Source organism: Macaca mulatta, chromosome 12, assembly GCF_049350105.2.
Source record: "Macaca mulatta isolate MMU2019108-1 chromosome 12, T2T-MMU8v2.0, whole genome shotgun sequence".
In the NCBI taxonomy this organism is placed as follows: domain Eukaryota; kingdom Metazoa; phylum Chordata; class Mammalia; order Primates; family Cercopithecidae; genus Macaca; species Macaca mulatta.
In genome coordinates, this window is record NC_133417.1 from 182,207 (window position 1) to 202,140 (window position 19,934).

Here is a 19,934-nt window from a genome sequence, read left to right on the forward strand (position 1 = left end):
GCTGCTCGTAATCCTCAAGTTCCAGATGCCTCAGGGGAGGTACCTGGGTTGTTGGGTGCAGTTCCGTTATTTGCTGCTCGGTGCGATTTGCCCACAGCATTTCTGGTTGTTTTTAAGAGCTGGTGTTTGAGCTGCTTATAATCACATATGGATGTCGATCTACCAATAAAAGTTAAGAGCAGAATTTTAGTTCAAAGAGTTGTGAAAATGCTCAAGGTCGTGTACTAATGTATACATTACATTTGTGGAAATATCTAAAAGTCCAGGATTTATATTAAACACTTCTCTTGATTTTTGTGATATCTACCTGTCATTTTTCCATTTGATTAATAGATGTCAGAGGGCTTAAATTTTGAGTGCCTGAATTCACTGAAACTAAAACTTCTTACATCAAATGTAATTGAACTGAACGTAGCCAACAGTGCATGCTTTTATAAGTACTGATTAAAATATATATAAAAACACATATCCATGAACATGCAGATGGGGGCAACATGTTAAACAGTGGAAGTAGAATTAGTATTCTTTGTTTTCTGAGAAGACAAATTTTTAAAAAGCTAAGGGGTCTTATAACTTTCTAGTTTCCAACTTATTTGCCCTAAAGTGGAAGATTGACAGCAGCAGAAGAGGAGATCCTGCGCCAGTGCAGGCTCTGGGAGAAGCGGGGTGAGTGCTGGAAGGAGCTGGCTGGAGGCAGAGCAGGGACGTGCTCAGACAGGCCAGGACGGCCTCAGGGCACGCGGCTCAGTGAGTGAGAAAAGGTTCACATTTCTTGGAGAGCCCTTGTCTCTGCCCACGGAAAACCCAAACTCCTTCCAACGGGGATGTGCATCTCATGTAAAAGTTGTTACTCCCAGAAAGAAAGCCAGTGGATGTAGAAATTTTATGTATGCAGAAATAATTTCAAATTTGTTTCTAACCTTATCCTTTTCTTCCCCCATCTTAATGTGTGGTGACTTTCTGCAGGTGACGCACACATCTTAGGAGAGCGCTGTATTTCAGTTCCTGTTGGCTCTGTTGTGACTTTGTGGTGTCCGATGTTCTTGTTCTGAGGTTCTGCCCAGAACGTGGCTCCTCCCTGCTGAGCGTTGCTTGTTGAAGGCCCGTGTGGAAACTTTCCCTGTAAGCTCGTTGCCCACAGCAGTCTTGGTTCAGAAATCTTTAGACCTCCTGAGACTCCACACAACCTTCTAAACTTTCTAGCGTGACCTTTTCATTTTACTGTTCTCCACTAACTCAGATGTTTTCCAGAATGTAAGTAATCTGCTGCATGCAGGGCGGGGAGTGCCCTCCGTTGGCTCTGGGGAGAAGCATCGCTGTTTCTCCGGGTGGAGCTTCCCGCCCACCATGGTGTGCTCCAAGACGCAGCAGGGTTCCTTGGCAGAAGTAACCGTCGAAGGCCCGTGTCTCCGTGGCATGGTGGCTGTGGGTATGCGGCCTCGCGGCCATACCGGCCCCTCCCCATCAATGGCACCACGGAGAGGAGCAGGGGGAGGCCTGGGATCTGTCTCCAGAGTCACAGCTGTGCTTCCGAGACTGCGTCGTCCGTTTGTAACTAGACATGCAGAGAAAGTGTTGGAGATCAGCAGGAGACGGTGTCTGTCCCTAATGAGCTCAGGCATGCCCTTGAGAGGGTCAGGTTTCTGTGCGGCTGATCTGGACTCAGCCTGGCTGTGGCAGTGCAGGTGACTGCTGGGCTTTGGCAAGGCTGCACCCACTGTCCGTCTGAAATGGCCCCCTTCCCTGGCTCACGGTGCCAACTGGGTGCCCAGGCCTGTGTATGTGTCGGGGAAGGGGTGGGTGGGGGTCCTACTTTATTGCCGTATCCAATGGCACGCGGGGTCAGCACTCAGGAAACATGTGCTGTGTGGGTCAGCGATTGAGTTCAGAAACCTGGAAAATTCAGCAGTGTAGGCTTTGGGCATGACCCGTCCAGCCTTGGGGCTCTTTCTTTCTCTGAATTTCCTTCCATGGCATCCTCCTCATCCCAGGGGCCCCTGTCCCCGTATGGCTGTTGGCAGCTTCACAGGTTCCTCTGCCTCCCCTCCCAGGCCCTGGAGTGGCTGGGACAGCTAGTGGCTGTGCAGACCCCACAGCCAGTAGATCGTGGGTGCCAACGCCTTGGGCCTGGGTTACCTGAGTCAAGGACTCCAGTACATGGCTGAGCTCACCCCGAATGTCTGGATCAGAAGGCCTTGGGTTGCAGAAAGGTGGGAGTTCGATATCGAAGGACAGCCTCCAAAGCAGAAGGGGAAATGGCTGTGCTGGATGGGCAGCTAGAAGAGTCTGTGCACAGCCTGGGACCCAGTGCAGACACAGAGTTGACATGGGCAATGCAGTGACACGGCCACCGTGGAAGTGGGCAAAGTTATAGGCTTCAGATCGATATGGAGGGGCTGGTCTAAAACAATCCTCTGTTTCCTTTAATCCTAGCAACTGCTGGCTTTTGGGGTGGGGGAGTGAGATCTGTGGTGGCCGCGAGGAGAGACAGGGATTTTAATTAAAACCCTCTTTCTGGGAGAGGGGAGTAGCCGTTTCTGTAGGGCAGTGAGCATCGTCATCTCAGGCAGCTCAGGCTGCTGTAACGAAACATCATTGACTGAGTGGCTTATGAACAACAGGAATTTGTTTCTCACAGTTCTAGCGGCTGGAAGGCAGGATCAGGGTGCCGCACGGGTGGATTCTGGTGTGGGCTCCTTCCTGGTTGGCACACACCTTCTCTCTGGCCCTGACACAATGGGAGGGTGAGGGATTTGCTGGGTCCCTTTCTGAGGCACAAATCCCATTCAACGGTCTCCAGCCTCGGGAACTCATCACCTCCCAAAGACCTCCTGACAGCATCACATTGAGGGTGAGGATTTCAACCTGTGTTTTGGGGGGCAGGCAGTTCGTAATCTTCACCCGCTTTGTGTATTTCTGACTCAACATTGAGTCTGCCTTTGGCTCTCCAGGGGACAGAGCCTGTGTGGACACTGAGCAAGGTCAGAGCTGCAAGCATGTGCACATCGGGGGCAAGGGAGCTGCCAGGGGTGTGAGAAGGGGGTTTCAGCGTCAATCGGAGCTGCTTTCCTGGCAAATGTACTCATAAGCTATCCTGGCAACATTTGCTTTTCACGAAGAGTCGATGAGGCAGTGGGGGCAGCAGGCGGTGTTGCCAGAAGCTTGGAACTGATGGGCAGCAGAGAAGGGGCAGAGGCCATGACCTTGGGGTGGTCAGCAGTGCCAGGTGTCTGCCCTCCAGGTCTCAAGTCTGTGATTGTGCAGAGACTGAGCAGACCGGGGCTTGCCGGCCAGTGCGGCTCTCATGCAGGTGATTATCGGGGTTGCCTTCTATGTAATGTTCCCTCAACCCCATCCCCCCCCCCCACCAATTTCTGTAACTAGCAGAAATGATGCTGCGTTTCCTTGATGAAGCCTTGAGTTTCCCGTGGAGATGTAGGAATAGCACGATTTGGCTCACGTCAAAATACTTTGCAGTGAAGCTGCACGGAAGAGGATTCTAGGCTTCCATTTGACGTTTTCAACAATGCCTGAGTGTTACAGGACCGTCTTGCTTGTTAAAAAGCACCAGATGAAAAAGGCTACTGGTTAATAAAGGAGACTTTTTACATTAGCACAGAGAGGGTGGCTTGAGATAAATTCAGCGTAACATAGGTGTGTTTGTAAGCCGTCAAAAGGACCATCTCTCTGCTGGCGACACATGTTTTCCGGTATTGGTTTTGTTCTGAAAAAGGATGACTGGCATTCGGCAGAGTCATTCCAGAATTCACCGGGAAGGTGTCCACATGGTGCCTTTTCTCCTGACATTCTGGGCACCACGAGGAATCATTCCTGTCTTCAGCACTAGCAGGAGACTTTTCCTGAACACCTGCTCCTCTTTGGCGTTGTGGGTGTGAAGGGGTCAGAGTGAGCCTGTCTTCATGGAGCTTTCAGACACCATGGGGATAGTGTGGCACAAGTGTCGGGCTCAGGGGGGACGGAGGCTTTCCCCCAGAAAACAGCTGCCGATTCCAGGATGGTCCTCGACCCCTCCTCCCTCTGTTCCTCTGCGTCATGTTTGAATTAAGGCTGTTCTATCGTAGCGGGGGTGTCATGTTAACTGGAAGTGTGCTTTTTTACTGGGCAGTAAGTAAATTAATGGTACATTTGCCAAGGACAGCGAGGTTTGATTTGAGGAATCCAGTGGGGGAAAGGAGAAGGGGCTTGGCTGTGTGGGGACGTGTGTGATGGGAGCAGAATGGAGCAGCCATGCAGGCTGTTGGGATGGAGGGGCCACGCCCGCATTTCCATGGGGTCCGTCGCTGTTTGTGCCACTAGACCTGAACCTCTGTCTCTGCAGTAGTAACGCATCATTCACGTCCCAGCAGGCCAAGTCCTCAGGAAAATGGGGCCAAAAAGTAGAAAACCATGACCGTAGAAGGTAACGGCACATGACTGAGCTTTCTGGGTGGTGCGTCCTTGTGATAAAAACAGTCCTGAGCTGAACACCAGGATGAAAACGAACCGTCCTCCGTGCTGAAGGCGGAAGAGGTGTGCTTGGCTCTCCGCAGTGCCTGCCTGTTTGGGCGGTGATTACTGCAGGTCACACGTGCTGTACAGGAGGAGGGCAGTGAACTCTGGAGCCAGGCTGGCCGGGTGCAAGTCCCAGCTCCATAGCCAGCTCTGTGATCTGGGACAATTCACCTATGTCCTCTGCCTCTCGGTTTCCTCCTCTGTAAAAGGGGGGTAATAGTCGCATCTATCTGAAAGGGCTATGTGAGAATTAAACGACCTTGTAAATGTAAGGGGCCGAGAACAGTATCTGCTCTTGGTGAGCAGAAGGATGACCAAGGAGGTGACCAGCAAAATACCCCTTTCGAAGCCTCAATACTGTTCCATAGTGAGCAAAGACACAGCTCCTCTATGGACGAAGCCATTAATAGTCGATCCTGGCAGGCAGAGTGCAGATTCCTTCGAATCAGAAATTTGAACTCGGGCCAACGACTGCTGTACTGATTGAGTAAATCTTAGGATTTGTTGTTAATGGTAAAGTCTACAAAAACAAACAGTCTGAAGGAGTTTGAGAGGGTGTGGGCTCAGCTGCAATCTCTCCTCCCAAGGCCGTTGGTTAACATCATCTCCAGCCCTGTGGAAAGACAGCAGCAGTGAAGAAAATGTCGGACAAACATTTGGTGTGTTTGTACCCTTCTCCCAGAAATCCTAAATGCTTTGCATGTTTCAGCTAATAATTCATTAAAATGGATTATGCTGACCATTTTATAACCTACTTCACTGCTCTCCTGTCTAAATCCATCCCTTTGTGACACATTTTTTACACTTGGCTCATTTTTTCAATTGTGTTTGCTGTCTTACTGCCATGTAAAGGATAAACGTGCATGTCTATGTTGATTTGACGGAGACAGCTAATGCTAAATATGTCTCTGTTCCTTGAAGGTTGACTTGTGATGGTGTCATTTAAGTCTCTTACTTTTTCCCCTTGAGTCAGCAAAATATTCCATGTTACTTTGAGCAAAACTTGCTCACTAGTGTTATGGAGGGTATAAAAGCAAATGGAATAAGTTTCCTGCCTTCAGGAGGATTGAAATCTCAAAGTCGGTATGACAGCAAGGATGGGAGTCGGCTCAGTTTGCAGCTTTTAAAACATGTTGGAATCTTTCCTCTGCCACTTTTAATGGTGAGACCCTGAGCAAATCCTTTCCACAAGCATCAGGCTCCCCATCTATGACATGGAAGTAAAAATAGCAATCTTGACAAAATTGTGATGACTACAGACGTGTACCTAACCTCTTATTTACCGCCTCCCGATAGAAGATATTGTAACTCATCCCATTTGAGAGCAGGTGGTGATCACCCCATCCTGTGAGATTCAAGTATAATAATTATCTGGAATCCCCCATCTGCAGGCGAGGAAGACCCAGCAGCCCTCACAATGTCTTCTGGAAACTGGATTTTGTTTGAAGGGTGAACTGACTCCAAGTTTCTTCTGTTTTCACGTATTGTCCTTCCTACGTGTCTCCTGGGGTTTTTCCCTACCTCCCAATCTACATTAACCTGGTAACAGCCAGCTATGTTTTCTAGAATTCCCCTAAATGGACTCATGCCAAATACTGAATACAGTAGATTGGGAGGGTTCATTAAATCACGATAGAGCATCCTAAAGAAGGAAAGTAGACACCTTTGTTCTTAAAGGGTCTTCAGCCATCCCACCCTGGAGAAGGTTGCTGATTGCCTCTTCTCCTCGGGCAGTCTTGTTACTATGCATCACTTTTTTTTTTTTTTTTTTTCCCTGAGATGAAGTCTCTGTCACTCAGGCTGGAGTGCAGTGTCATGATCTTGTCTGACTGCAACCTCCATCTCCTGGGTTCAAGTGATTCTCCTGCCTCAGCCTTCCGAGTAGCTGGACTACAGGTATGTGCCACCACACCCAGCTAATTTTTGTATTTTTGGTAGAGACAGGGTTTCACAATATTGGTCAGACTGGTCTTGAACTCTTGACTTCGTGATCCATCCACGTTGGCTTCCCAAAGTGCTAGGATTACAGGCGTGAGTCACCGCACCCGGCCTGCATCACTTTTTATGCCTCGTCTTCATCCTTACAGCTTCTCCTTCCTAGGGGCCTCAACTCCCAACCCTGGAGTAAGGGTCACAACTGTCCATCTTCATGCAACACAGCTTAGTTCCCCTTCTTCTCCTCCCCACCATGCCCTATGGGCTGCTTTTCTACAACCAGAATGGAGACCCAGGGAGATCTGCTAAACTAAGACAGTTCTCACCCCTGGGAGAAAAATCTACTTCCCAGTTCTCAGTCCTGCTAAACTATTGTTAAGATAAAGAAGGACCATGATAAATCCTATTGGCTAAGAGAAGAAGATTCTCCAGGTTGCCATAGGACAAGAGAGGAAGTGACAGAATCTGCAGCCATTTGGTCGAATATGTGATATGTGAGTCATTCTGAGGAATACGTTAAAATTCTGTAGTCAGATCTTGGAAAATGATATTGCCAGTAGAGGGAAGAATGTAACAAAAAACCCAGGCAGAAAACAAACAAGTGTGTGTGGAGAAGAACAATAATGTGATGTGAATGAAGGGTTCGGTGTCATGAGTGAGAAATGGCTGACCGAAAGTAGGGAGATGCAGAGAGGAAGATACCACGGGAAGACTGAACATCACATTAAGTGATTTAGGTGATTCTGCCTGCAGTGCAAATATTTTGGGCTCTGAAGTGAAGTCATCAAAAGGTTTACGTCTGTAATGGAGGATTGGTCTAGATAGCCTCTCAGATCCCACTCGGCTTTGAGATCCTTGATTCCGGGTCACACCTGCGGGTCTGGAGGGCAGTTCTTCAGGGTCATGAAGGAAGGATTCCAGGAGGCTGGAACATGAAGGACATTCAGGTGACCACATCAAGAGATCAAGTGGGGTAACAAGAGCCTGAACTAGAAGGAATGCAGTGCAAATATGAAGAAGAGGAAATGGGAAACTGACTAGAAACGATAAGTAGAGAAAAAGGGAAACGTGTGATTCCAAGGTTTAGAACAGTATTTGTAAGTTACAGTCCCACAACTTCTTGCATAAACAGTATCTAAGAGAGTCATTTTAAAAAGAATAGCAAACTTCCAAGTTCCACGGAAAGACATCAGCATCTCTGTGGAGTGAATTGGGGAAAGAGAATGAAGAAGTCTGTTCAACTTTTAGATATACAAAATGTGAATTGAATTGCATGAGTGACACCAACAATGTGAAGATATTTAACAGGAGCTCTTTTTTCCCTTTTTGGCCTGTAGTAGTTAATCCTTCTATCATCATTATCGTCCTTTCTCTAATTTAATGTCTTTGAACCTTTCTTCAAAAATCCACTATGTATAGGTAACATGTTTGTGAGATTATTACTAGACCCTCTAGGAGGTTTCATTAACCCAGTTTTGATAGTTCAGGTAAGTCCTCCACCATTTTTTTTCCAAGTTGTCTTAGCTCTTTTGGGTTCTTTAAATTTCCAGACACATTTTGGAATCTGCTAGTTCATTTCTACTGAAAAAAAATAAAATAAAATCATGCTGGGATTTTGATTGGAATTGCATTAAACCTCTGCTCCACAAGGGCAGAACTGACATCTTAACAATATTGAGCCTGCTGATCCATGAACACAGTATATCACTTCATTTATTTAGTTCTTTAATTTATCTCAGCATCACTGCCTGCTTTACAGTGCATAGATCTTACACATCTTTTGTCAGATTTAGTCTTAATATTACTTTGTAAATTTCCATTTCCAATTATTTCTTTGCCAGTGTATAAAGAGATAAATACTGCTTATGGAAAGTTTGCAAGATACAAGCTAAACCCAAACTCACTTATTAGTAAGTAATTTATTATTAGTAGTTTTAGTGGCTTTTTGTGATTTCAGGAGATTTTCCACACGGGTGATCACGTCACCTGCAGATACAGATAGTTTTAAATCTTATTTTCTAATAAGGGTGCATTTTATGTGTTTTAACTTGCCTTATTGCACTGACTAGACTCCAAAAAAATGCTGAAAAGCAGTGAGAAAAAAGTCATCAGGTGGGATGGTAAATACAGCCCTTGTTCTTCCATTTTGACCTGAAGCACCCAGTGTGATCATTTTCTCATTTGATTTTTGTGAGGACTTTTTGTTTCCTTTTTTTCCTTTATTTTTTTTTTAAAAATACACTTTATCTTTTAGGCAGTTTCACGTTCACAGAAAAATTGAGGGAAAGGTGCAGAGAGACCTTCTATATGCCTTCCCTTCCCCCACGTGCACAGCCTCCCCAACTAACAACACTCCTGCCCAGAAGGAGCATTTGTAATAATTGAAGAACCTACGTTGACATATTGTCACCCAGAGTCCACCGTTTACATGAGGGCTCCGTCTTGGTGCTTGTTCTATGGGTTTGAACAAATATGTCATGACATGTATCCACCATGATAGCATCGTACAGAGCAGTTGCACTAAAATCCTAAAAATCTCCGTGTTTCACCTCCTCATCTCTCCCTCTTCCCAACACCTGGGAAGCACGGACATTTTCACTCCATAGTCTGGCCTTTTTCGGGATGTCCTTTAGTTGGAAGCTTACAGTATTTAGTCTTTTCCGAGGGGCCTCTTTTGTGTAGCCGTGCATGTTTAAAGTTCCTACGTGTCTTTTCATGGCTTGACAGCTCACTTCCCTTCAGTGCTAAAGAATATTCCATTGTTTGGATATATCACAGGTTATTTATCCACTCACCTAGTGAAGAACATTTTGGTTTCTTCGTTGCCTCCAAGTTTGAGCAATTATGAATAAAGCTGGAATAAAATGAGCAATTATGATTAAAGCTTCTATAAATGTCCATGTGCAGGTTTTTCTGTGAACACAAGTTTTCAACTCCTTTGGATAAATACCTAAGAGTGCAATTGCTGGAGCACATGTTAAGAGGATATCTCGTGCCCATCAATGATACACTGGATACACAAAATGTGGCACGTATATACCACGGAATACTATGCAACCATAAAAAAGAATGGGTTCCTGTCCTTTACAGGGACATGGATGAAGCTGGAAGCCATCATTCTCAGCAAACTAAAAGAGGAACAGAAAACCAAACACCACATGCTCTCACTCATAAGTGGCAGTTGAACAATGAGATCACATGGACACGGGGAGGGGAACGACACACACGGGGGCCTGTTGGGGGGTGGGGGCAAGAGGAGGGAGGGCATTAGGACAAATACTTCATGCATGCAGGGCTTAAAACCTAGATGATGGGTTGACAGGTGCAGCAAACCCCCATGGCACATGTATACCTATGTAACACACCTGCATATGTATCTAAGAACTTAAAGGAAAATGTAAAAATAAAAAATAGGGAGTATAGTTTGGTAAGACAATGTGATAATTTTACAAACACAAAACATGTCATACCCACTTCCCCACCTCCCTCAAGTGCTTTCAACAGCATCCTGTTGCTGTTATTAAGAGAATAAAGCATCTACCATCATCTCCCAGCCCCTGCCTGCCTGCCTTCATTCTTGTCTTGTGCCACTTTCTCCCGTGTTTACTTCCTTGCACGTGCCTGTTTCCTGCTGCAAGAGGCATTCCGCACGCACCCCCATCTCTGTTTAGACCGTGGTGTCCCTACACTCCACCCCCCTCAACAAGCAACCTCTACTTCTCTCCAGACTGCAAGGGGATCATACCTTCCAGAATGCATCGGTTTTCTACCTCTCATCCCAAGATACGCCAGATTCTTTTACAGCATAAATTTAGAGAACCCCGCTTCCCTTTCTTTGGTGCGCTTTCCTCAATTCTTCATCAGAAACCCATTAGACTGATTGTCATATTAGTGCCCATTCTCCCCATCAGGCCGCAAGTTCGTGTGAGCAGGGGCCACAGTCATGTTGGTGAACCACGGTATTCTCAGTGACTATCCATGTGCTTAGAAAGTATTTGCTGAATGAGTCAATGGGTCTGCAGTTCCAACCAAAGCTAGAAGCTTGACTTTGGAAGAATGAAAGTAGATAACATCTCCAAAGCAGACCCCATAGCATGAAAAAAGAAAGGAAGAACGGAGGCAGAGCTGAAGGATGAATATTGGCACAGGAGTAGGTGAGAGTTTGATGTAGTTTGAACTACATCAAAATCTTAAGAGTAGCCATTTCAGGATGACAAGAGAACAATATGTTGTTTTTGTTCATTCTTTTCAACATTTGCAAAGTTTTTTGCCTTGAGTGTAGTCACTTTTGCAATCAGAGGTTACAGTGCTTGATGGAATGAGGCCATGAAGCACACACACCACCGAGTTTCTAACACAGAGCAATCTGTGAGGAAGGATGGAGACACAGGAAAGGTTCATTTTAAAGCAATGCAAGTGTTTTTTTCATAAAGGCAAAAGACATTTTTTGAAGTGTTTGCATCACACACAAGTCTGCTAAATTTGGTCAAGAAACAGAGAAAACAGTAACAGAGGAACACTTTAGCCCACAAGGAGACCAGCACACCCAGCTCGAGACCACTCCAGATGAGGAGTGGAGAGTGGTTTCCTCACAGCTGACCCACAGGATCGGGTAACACAAGCAGAAGGGAAACATGGGGACCACAGAGACATCAGACTGTGGACTTCATAGCAAGAGACAGCAACACAAACTAGCGGAGTAATTAAAAACTATGGTAAAAAGAGGTCCACATTCTATTTTAACCTGAAATCAGTGGCACGGGGACCACCACACCACCCTGCAGTTGCCTCCTCCCTCCCCCACACACAGCAGCCTCCTGGGACAACATCCTACTTCCAACTTGCAGTTGCCTCCCGTCCCACCCCCCCACAGTGGCCCCCTACGACAACATCGTACTTCCACCCTGCAGCTGCCTCCCATCCCCAACACACAGCAGCCTCCTGGGACAACTTCCTACTTGCCGGCCACAGCCTGGAGCCCCCAAAGCATGGAGGGGCTTAGCCGAGCCACACAGCATTCCCCCTTCACACCTGGGAAGTCAGCCCCTCACTGAAGTGGGTCCTGTGCCCACCAGCTGTGCACGATCAGAGGTGTGAGGTTATGGACCTGGTCACCCACTGTGCAGAGAGGCGTGAGGTCATGGACCTAGTCACCCGTTGTGCACGATCAGAGGTGTGCAAGGTTCCAGACCTGGTCACCCACTATGCACAATCAGAGGTGTGAGGTGATGGACCCGGTCACCCGCTGGGTATGAATAGAGGTGTGGGTGGTTAGTGACCTGGTCACCAGCTCTGCACAATCAGAGCCATGCGAAGTTGCAGACCTGGTCACCAGCTGCACCCAATCAGAAGCTTTTGAGGTTAGGGACCTGGTCACCTGCTGTGCACAGAAGTGTGAGGTTATGGACCTCGTCACCCGCTGTGCATGATCAGAGGTGGGCCAGGTTAGGGACCATGTGCGTGGTGATGGACCTGATCAGCAGCCAAGACACCTGCCGTTTCCAGTGTCATCCCGGCTTCTTTCAAAACTGGAAAAGTCTTCAGATATTTCCCAAAAGCTTGTCCATCTTTGAAAACGATATGCGTGTGCACAGGTGATACCGATGACTGAAGATTGAAGGTTAGAGCATTCCAGCCCCATGCCCATGTCCCATCCCATCTGCGAAAACTTGAGCACAAACATCTCCCTCTCTGAAGCTCCCTGAACCCTGTGGCAGGCCTGAGACTCAGGTCCAGTGTCCTGTCAGTTACACTGAACAAAATGTAATTCAACACTGGCCATGGGCCCTGTGCTTTAAAAACCACATATAAATCTCCCAAAGAACTACAATCTATGAAAGCTTTCATGGCTAGTATTTTAGGAAGACTGATCAGTCTTGACCTAAATCAAAGCCGACACTGCCCAAATGCACTCTAACCCCAGCTTCGTGCACAGGCAGCCATCGCCTGGCCGTCAGGGTGACCAGCAGCCTGGGCACAGACAGGACCAGCGCCGGTCCCTCCCTGCACCTTAAGGGGGCTTCTGAGCTGCTGTCCATGATCAGTGATGGTGACGCCCAGAGCAGCTTTCCGGGAAAGCAGTAAACCTTTCAGGTCCTCACCTCACGAGGATGGCCATGTATAAATCAAACGCCTTTGTTACTGCCCTGCCATTCTCAAAGAGGAGATGGGTTAAACTTCTTTATCCACATGCCCAACACAAGGCACACCTGCCCCAGCACGAGGCTCATCTACTTAATCCCGGGAAACTCACACAACCCACAATCAGAGGCCGCACACAATCAGAGGCCGCGCACAATCCGAGACTGAGCACAATCAGAGACCACACACAATCAGAGGCTGCACAGAGACCACACACAGAGACCCACACAATCAGAGGCCACAAAGAGGCCAGAGGCCACAATCAGAGACTATACACAATCACAGGATGTGCACAATCAGAGGCCATGCACAGTCTCTGCAACCTCATCAGAAACTGTTTCTGACCATTCACCTGAGGCCACCAAGTTTAAATGAGAGGCCCAGGTTTTAAAAGACAGCAGGAGTTCTCTGAAGGCAAACTCCGTGCATTCCACCATCAGCACCATTTGTGCCTGTCACGGTCAGGAAGAACCACAACCACGTCTCGGTGCCCTTGCAGTGCAGGGCGCTGCGTTTCTCCCCCTTTCCAAACCCGCGGCGGCTCCTGGCGACCCAGCGCCTCTGCTCAGCCACACGCCCCCAAGGCCTTCCTCCCTCACCCCACAGGGGAGCTCCGGCAGCCGGGCTATCTGGCTCATCACTCCGATTCAGTCACTTACACCCTCATTCCAGGCTGAAAATCTCTTCTGAAAATATCCAAATCTTACCCACGTCAGGCTCCATCTTTTCCCCAGAGCTCCTCATCCCCTCCAGAGCAGCAGCCCTGGTGCCCGTGCAGCCGGGGCCTGTGGGCAGATCCGTGGGCTCAGAATGCCCAGCCCCTCAGCCCCTCTGTGTGTCCCCTTACTCCCTGCTCCCTGGCGTTAATGCCCTCCGTCTTCGATTTCCTGATAGGCAAAAGGGGGTTAATTCTAAGAGTGCTAACCGAACTGGATCACTTAACACCATGTCGGGCCCAGAATACCCCTTGATCAATGACAGGTATTGCTGCGCTCTTACCATTGCGCTGGGTCCAGGTTTCCTGTGAGCCCTTTAGGCTCTTTGCCGTAAAGGCCACTCAATGGTCCTGTCCAAGCCTGTCTGTGGCAGATGGACAGGTGAGTGGCCGATGCACACGTGTGATGCTGAATGGGATCGTGCAAAGCTGGCCCCGCGTATTGTGGTCAACGTAAGAAAAAAGTCGCCCATGCTTGCTTGCTGCTGCCCTGCGGTGTCCAGAAGGAGCCGCTTAAAGGCAACTGCGCCGCACCTACCTTCTTGGAAGGAGACGGCAAGACCAGACTGGCTGGAGCTGGGAAGTTGTGCGCTACAGATCAGGGCTGCGTAACCCAGGGAAGGCATCACCCGAAACACGTGCTGGAGGGCAGCCAATCCGACCCGACCGTCCACCTCCAGGGTCAGCCATGGGGCTCCACTTGATGTGTCATCCTGATCACCCCTCACAGAGCAAATGAGCCTTTGACTTCAGCCTGTCCTAGGTACAACACTGACTCCCACCTCCCACGTCCTGAACCAGCCTGTTCCGGGGATTGCTGTGGAGGTAGAGGAGCAGGCCCAAGACATCTAGTGGCATTTCCTGGCAAGGACACTCACCATGCTCGACCATAAAACTCGGGTCAACTGGTTTTTCGGAGGGACTGTAATTTACTTGTGGCACGCATGGATACTGATTGACCCAGGGAGGGGCACGGAGGAGGCTGAAGGAAAACCCATGGTGACTGCGCCAGACATTCCCGCACACACCGACATCTTCAGACTGGGGCGGCGTCCTAGTCTTACAATCAAACCGAAAGCCCAGAGAAACTAGGGACCTTGTCCAAGACCAGCAACAGGTATGTGGGCAGCTGGGATTCAACTAAGTCCTTTCCTGGATCCATCCGCGCTGCTCCCTGCCCCCACTCCCACCACCCCGCCATGGCCCCCGATAGACACAGCAGGTCTGAACATCAGGCACCCCGCACGCAGAGTACGGAGCAGAGCCGGCTTCCGCAGTGGGATCTCACACACATCCCACTCCCCTTCTTGCCGAATGCCTCGGGACTCTGTGCGGTCAAGTCTGCAGATGTGGCCTCACTCTGCGCTAGGAGATCTGGGTGGCCGGCAACGTTTTGCAGAGTGCTCCTCCAGACGGGGCTCGTCGGCTGATCCATGAGACACAGGACACCTGAGAGAAGGGCCGACAAACCCCACAAAGTCGCTCCCAACATGGAGAGGACAGGACCACAGCGGGGCTCTCGCAGTCCACGCTTTGGACAGGTCTTGCTGCAAACTGTGGTGCTCGTCAGGCGCGAGGAAGTTTCCCAGGGCAGGAGCTCTAAGTGACACAGCAAAAGCGACACAGGCGATGCAGCAGGATGTACTTCAGCTCAGGGCTCAGGAACCACGGGGTGCAGCGTGGCCTGCAGCAAACCAGACACATCAGAAGCCAATGTCCCACCTTTTACATTCAGTGACATTGAACGGAGGGAGTTATATGTAGCAATCATCTTCCTGGGGGACCCGTACAGCACGCATGACCACCGACACTGACCACGAGTCCTTCCTAGGTCCTGGGGGCTACCCCACTTTACACGCACGGTTCCATGCACAAATCTACGCGTGGCAGTTGTTAGGCCCAGCTTAGAGATGAGGAAAACGCTGCTGGAAAAGCTAAGTGAGAAAATCAGACTTCAGCACACCTGCCATCTCCAAGACCACTACTACTGTATGTGCTAGGGTCTCAAGGGTTGGGTGTGTGGCATTTTAAGGGACTAATTGTAGGTGGTTTTCTTCTCTCCTACACCTGTTTAGCCTGAACGTGCACGTACATGCTCTGCTGCAGGTGCACTGCCGTATGTAGACCAGCAATGCTCTTTCCTGCCTCGGGTTCTCGTCACTGCCTTCCGGAAAATCTCACCTGCTTTACAGCCAAGCCAGGTAGGCCTGGTCAGCCGCACAGTGAAACTCCTGCAGTGTCAGAGCTAAGTGCTGGCTGAGACTTTAACGGCGAAGACAGTGGAGTAATGGGGATAAACTGAGCAAAACTGTATTGTAACGCAGATGAACGTCTAGAAGCAAAAGAAACTGACACCCCTGAGAGCAGGCGACTGTCTCTTACTATGATGTTAATAGCAGCTTGCTGTTTCCAGTGTCTCCGTGTGCCAGGGTTTCCAGTCAGCGTTTGTGTTTATCTGCTCTTGGGCTACCTGATCAAACCTCTGCAGAGATCAGGGATATCTAAATTGACCCAGTATCTGCAGGCTGGCTGCTCAGAGGCCGTGGTGTGGAACGGCCAGGACATCGCTTAGTCATACGGGGCACAAGCATGTCACTTGCCACTCCTGTCTTTCTGTTTCATCAAACCCTCTTTTCTCCTGAATATTGACCATAGCAAAGTCATTAGCCTTTGAGATGCATTTGAAACATCAACTTGCTTTGTTCAAGAGGTTTAAGACACACGTAAGTCTTTCTTGCCATGCTCAACACACACAGCCGGCCGTTTCTGAAGTCAGTGTTTCTGGAACAAAAGCCTCGGCCTGCCCCAGTGAACATTCACACTGAGCACACTGTCGCAAGGCTGCTTGGCCAACCAGCAGGGGGCAGGAGAGAGCTGCAGGGGCCACGTGGGGTCCCTGCAAAGGCGCCTCACTCCCTCAAATCAAGACCGGTGCCTCCTGCCAATCCAGCGGCTTCCTCCAAGGGGAGGAGGCCTCTTCAGCTGCTACTGCACTGATTTCAGACGGCTCAGCCAATGGGGCAACAGATTCAACAGAGTTCCATGTTGTTTAAGGAAAACTTCTGTTACCAGGCAACCTTAGTACCATATTCAACGTAAAATAACCAACAACATTGTTTCCAAAACAACATGCTACTAGTGCCTTATCCTTCAATGCTGCTTAAACACGGAAAAGTATGAGGAAAAAAGAGCATGGCACTTACTTCTTAAAAAATAACACCTCTTCCAGGTTATTTTTACCCCTATCATAAAGACTTAGAACTGTGGATTCCCTACAGGAATGTGGAGTGGGGTTGGATCCCCACACTGACCCAGCCTCACCCCAGGTCAGTCATCCCCCCACCACGGGGTTCACACCTCTCCAGACACTGTCACCTCATCAAGGAAAGGTGGCGTCTCTGAGCTCTCTTCGCAGGAAGCACCCGAACGGGAGCTAGAGACACAGACACACCCACAACTACTTTGAAATCCTAAACATATTTAAGGACTTCATTATTAGTTTTTTAAAACTGTAAGAACAAAGTGACCCTGGTTTTAACCTCTCTGTCACAATAACACCGTGTACATCTGTCTTTTGCTATTTGTTCCTTCTCCAGCAGCTGCTGCCTGGCTGGCCGACTGCAGAAGAACAGCCTCTGGTACTCCCGGGAAGCCCTCGGTAAAAGCGTGAACACCACGATCACGTCTCAGGACGCCGCACATGTTAGGGTCGCCCACAGACCGCCATTCCCAGTGCCTAGAAGGCACTGAACGGGCCTCCTGTTCTTTGTAAATGTCAACTTTCCTAAGCTAAGTTTTCTTGAAAATTTTTAACTGCAGTCCACACGTACTTCTTTGTGCCTTGTTTTTATCCTAGAGGAATACTTTTATGGAAAATTAAGCTTGCAAGGTTGAAGGATTTTCTGAAAGTCGACTCCTAATCCTGGAAGAAAAAAAAAAATGGGCCAAATGTGGTGCTCACGCCTGTAATCCCAGCAGTTTTGGAGGTTGAGGCCAGGAGATTGCTTGAGCCCAGGAGCTCGAGACCAGCCTGGAAAACATGGCAAAACCCTGTCTCTACTAAAAATACCAATAATAATAATAATAATAAAGCTGGGCATGGTGACGTGTGTCTAGTCACAGCAACTCAGGAAGCTGAGGTGGGAAGATCACCTGAGCCCAGGAGGTGAAGGCTGCAGTCAGCCCAGATTTGCATCACTGCACTCCAGCTTGGGCGACAGAGTGAGACACCGTCTCGAAAAAACAAAAAGCAAAAACAACTGTATAAATCATTATAGAAGGGAGCTGGCCAGGCGCAGTGGCTCACGCCTGTAATCCCAGCAATTTGGGAGGTCGAGGTGGGCAGATCACCTGAGGTCAGGAGTTTGAGACCAGCCTGGACACTATGGCAAAACCCCATCTCTAATAAAAATACAAAAATTAGCGGGGCATGGTGGTGGGTACCTGTAATCCCAACTACTGGGGACGCTGAGGCAGGAGAAGCACTTCAACCCTGGAGGCGGAAGTTGCAGTGGGCCGAGACTGCGTCACTGCACTCCAGCCTGGGCAACAAGAGTGAGAGTCCACTTCAAAACATAAAAATAAAAATCAAGGGAGCTAATGTTTTTCATTTAAAGGAAGGGAGAAGAACATTCAGTATTTATACCTCTCAAGCACACATCTCCAGTGGTGTCCTAAAGTATTCAAGATACACATTCCTACAAATATAGCTCAAAACTACTCACCAAGTTACATGCTAAAAGCACATGCATTGTAAGAATGCTACATTATATTTTTTGAGCATCTGTATCCAATATTTTAGCATACTGGCAGTTTTCCCTTCAGGTGCTGTATGCCTAAATTATTACATGTTTAGTCATTCATTTTAGAATTTATGACTATTATGCTTTAGGCAATAAACATAAGCTACTAAATTAATGACTTAGGGGAAAAGTTACTAAGTTAACTTGGAAGTTAAACTTTGCAAACTGAATTTGTTGGACCTCATTCAAGCTAGATGATCAGTTTTTTAAATTGTTTCCTGTGTGTTTCCCTCCAGGATGGAAATAGCTTCACTCTCATCCACTGTGCACACTGCAGCCCACGCCTCTCGTCCACCGCGCCACACTGCAGCCTGCAATTCACCCTGTACCAGGCTTTCCACACCGTACCTGAAAGTCACTAAGTATAACCAAGAAGGAAATGAAAAGCAGATAAATGACCTCCACCCCTACATCCAGCATGCAAATGTTAAACATTCATCAAAGTAAAACCAAAATCCCACGTTAGCTCACGATTGTAACTGGTAGAGTTATGTGCATGGCAATTTAAAAAGTCTAGTTAAGTAAAAACCTAATTGAGACTCTCAAGAAAGACATCTGCAAAGATTGACAGTGAGGAGAGGACTTCACTCTGCATCCAGCCTGTTCTGGAAGCCACGGCCAAATATCAGGTTGTATAGATCCGAAAAGCAGGAAAAAACAAGTGTTGAAAGGTGTACAGTCTCAGCAATGTACAAATTCGATGTAGGATGCTCAGAAACCTTGAATTTCCAATCAGGAAACAGCAACATGAGCAAGTTTCCCAGCAGTGCCCACTTTCTACCTACGGCACGTGTAACAGTTACGCTGGCCACCTCCGGGGGAACAGAGGCTTCCTGGTCACATTCGCTCTGGCAGCCACACAGCTGGCCCCGCCAAACACCTGTCTAATACTGAGGAACCACTCTCTCCCTGGGCTTTGCTCACTCTAGCCAGGAGAGCATATTTACAGAGTACTTTACTGAGTCCTCGTTCAATGCGTCAAGCTTGTTGAAGGCAGGGCAACCCCATTCCTGGCCCAATTAAGTGAACTGAGCAGAGCAAATGCCTCCAGTTGGACGGCACTCAGTCACAACAGCAGTGGCCACTGTTCACAGGGCGCTGGCTTCGTGCCGAGAACAGTTACAAGCGTCTTCTCTCTGTCCGAGGAATGTGCACTGCAACCCTGTGGGGCCGTTTGCAACGTCCACCAGAGTTCTGAGGCAGCCAAGTCCAGGCTGTCCGTGGGCCTTGCCACGTGGCCGTCCACGTCCCCTGCAGATCAGACCTCACTGCAGGGACCATGGGTTCCAGGGCTGCCTTGAGGCACATGCTCCCTTCACCACCTCCTCCTGGCCCCTGACATCAACCCTCACCACTGCTGCCAACACTTGATTTTCTGATGGCTCCTGAGGGGCCTGTTCTGCCCTTCCCTGCTGCCTGCGTCCGGCTTGGAGGGTACCCACATCAACGCCAACACTCACGTAATCACCAACCTTTCCACGGGGCTTGATGCCTAGGAGTCTCAATATCAGAAAGTCAGATTCCTGTGCTTGTTGGAGAATTTCTTCCCATTGTACAAGTGAAGGAGATAAAATTCTAGGTGCCTGCAATAACCTCATTTCCACAACGAAGCAACTTCAGCAGTAGCACAAAACAAACAAACAAAAAAAGCTTTTTTTTTTTAAACTTCTTTTATACAAGCTAAATACAATTTAATTTTTACATCCACGTTCTCATCAGCTCCCACCTGGTGAGCAGGCAAATAGTAATTTTCAAAGAAACAAATTGTTGCATAATTTTAACACTTAGCATTATCACTATTAAGCAAGAAGTATCCCAAAAATACATGA

At 48.3% G+C, this 19,934-nt stretch overlaps 1 long non-coding RNA gene across 1 annotated transcript; it reads left to right on the forward strand.

The window, feature by feature from the left end:
- The first annotated feature begins 2,809 nt into the window (after positions 1–2,809).
- On the forward strand, positions 2,810–17,559 carry LOC144333292 (uncharacterized). The gene is made up of 2 exons (XR_013401836.1): positions 2,810–15,504; positions 16,900–17,559. It is a non-coding gene; the product is annotated as an uncharacterized LOC144333292 (long non-coding RNA).
- The last annotated feature ends 2,375 nt before the right edge of the window (positions 17,560–19,934 follow it).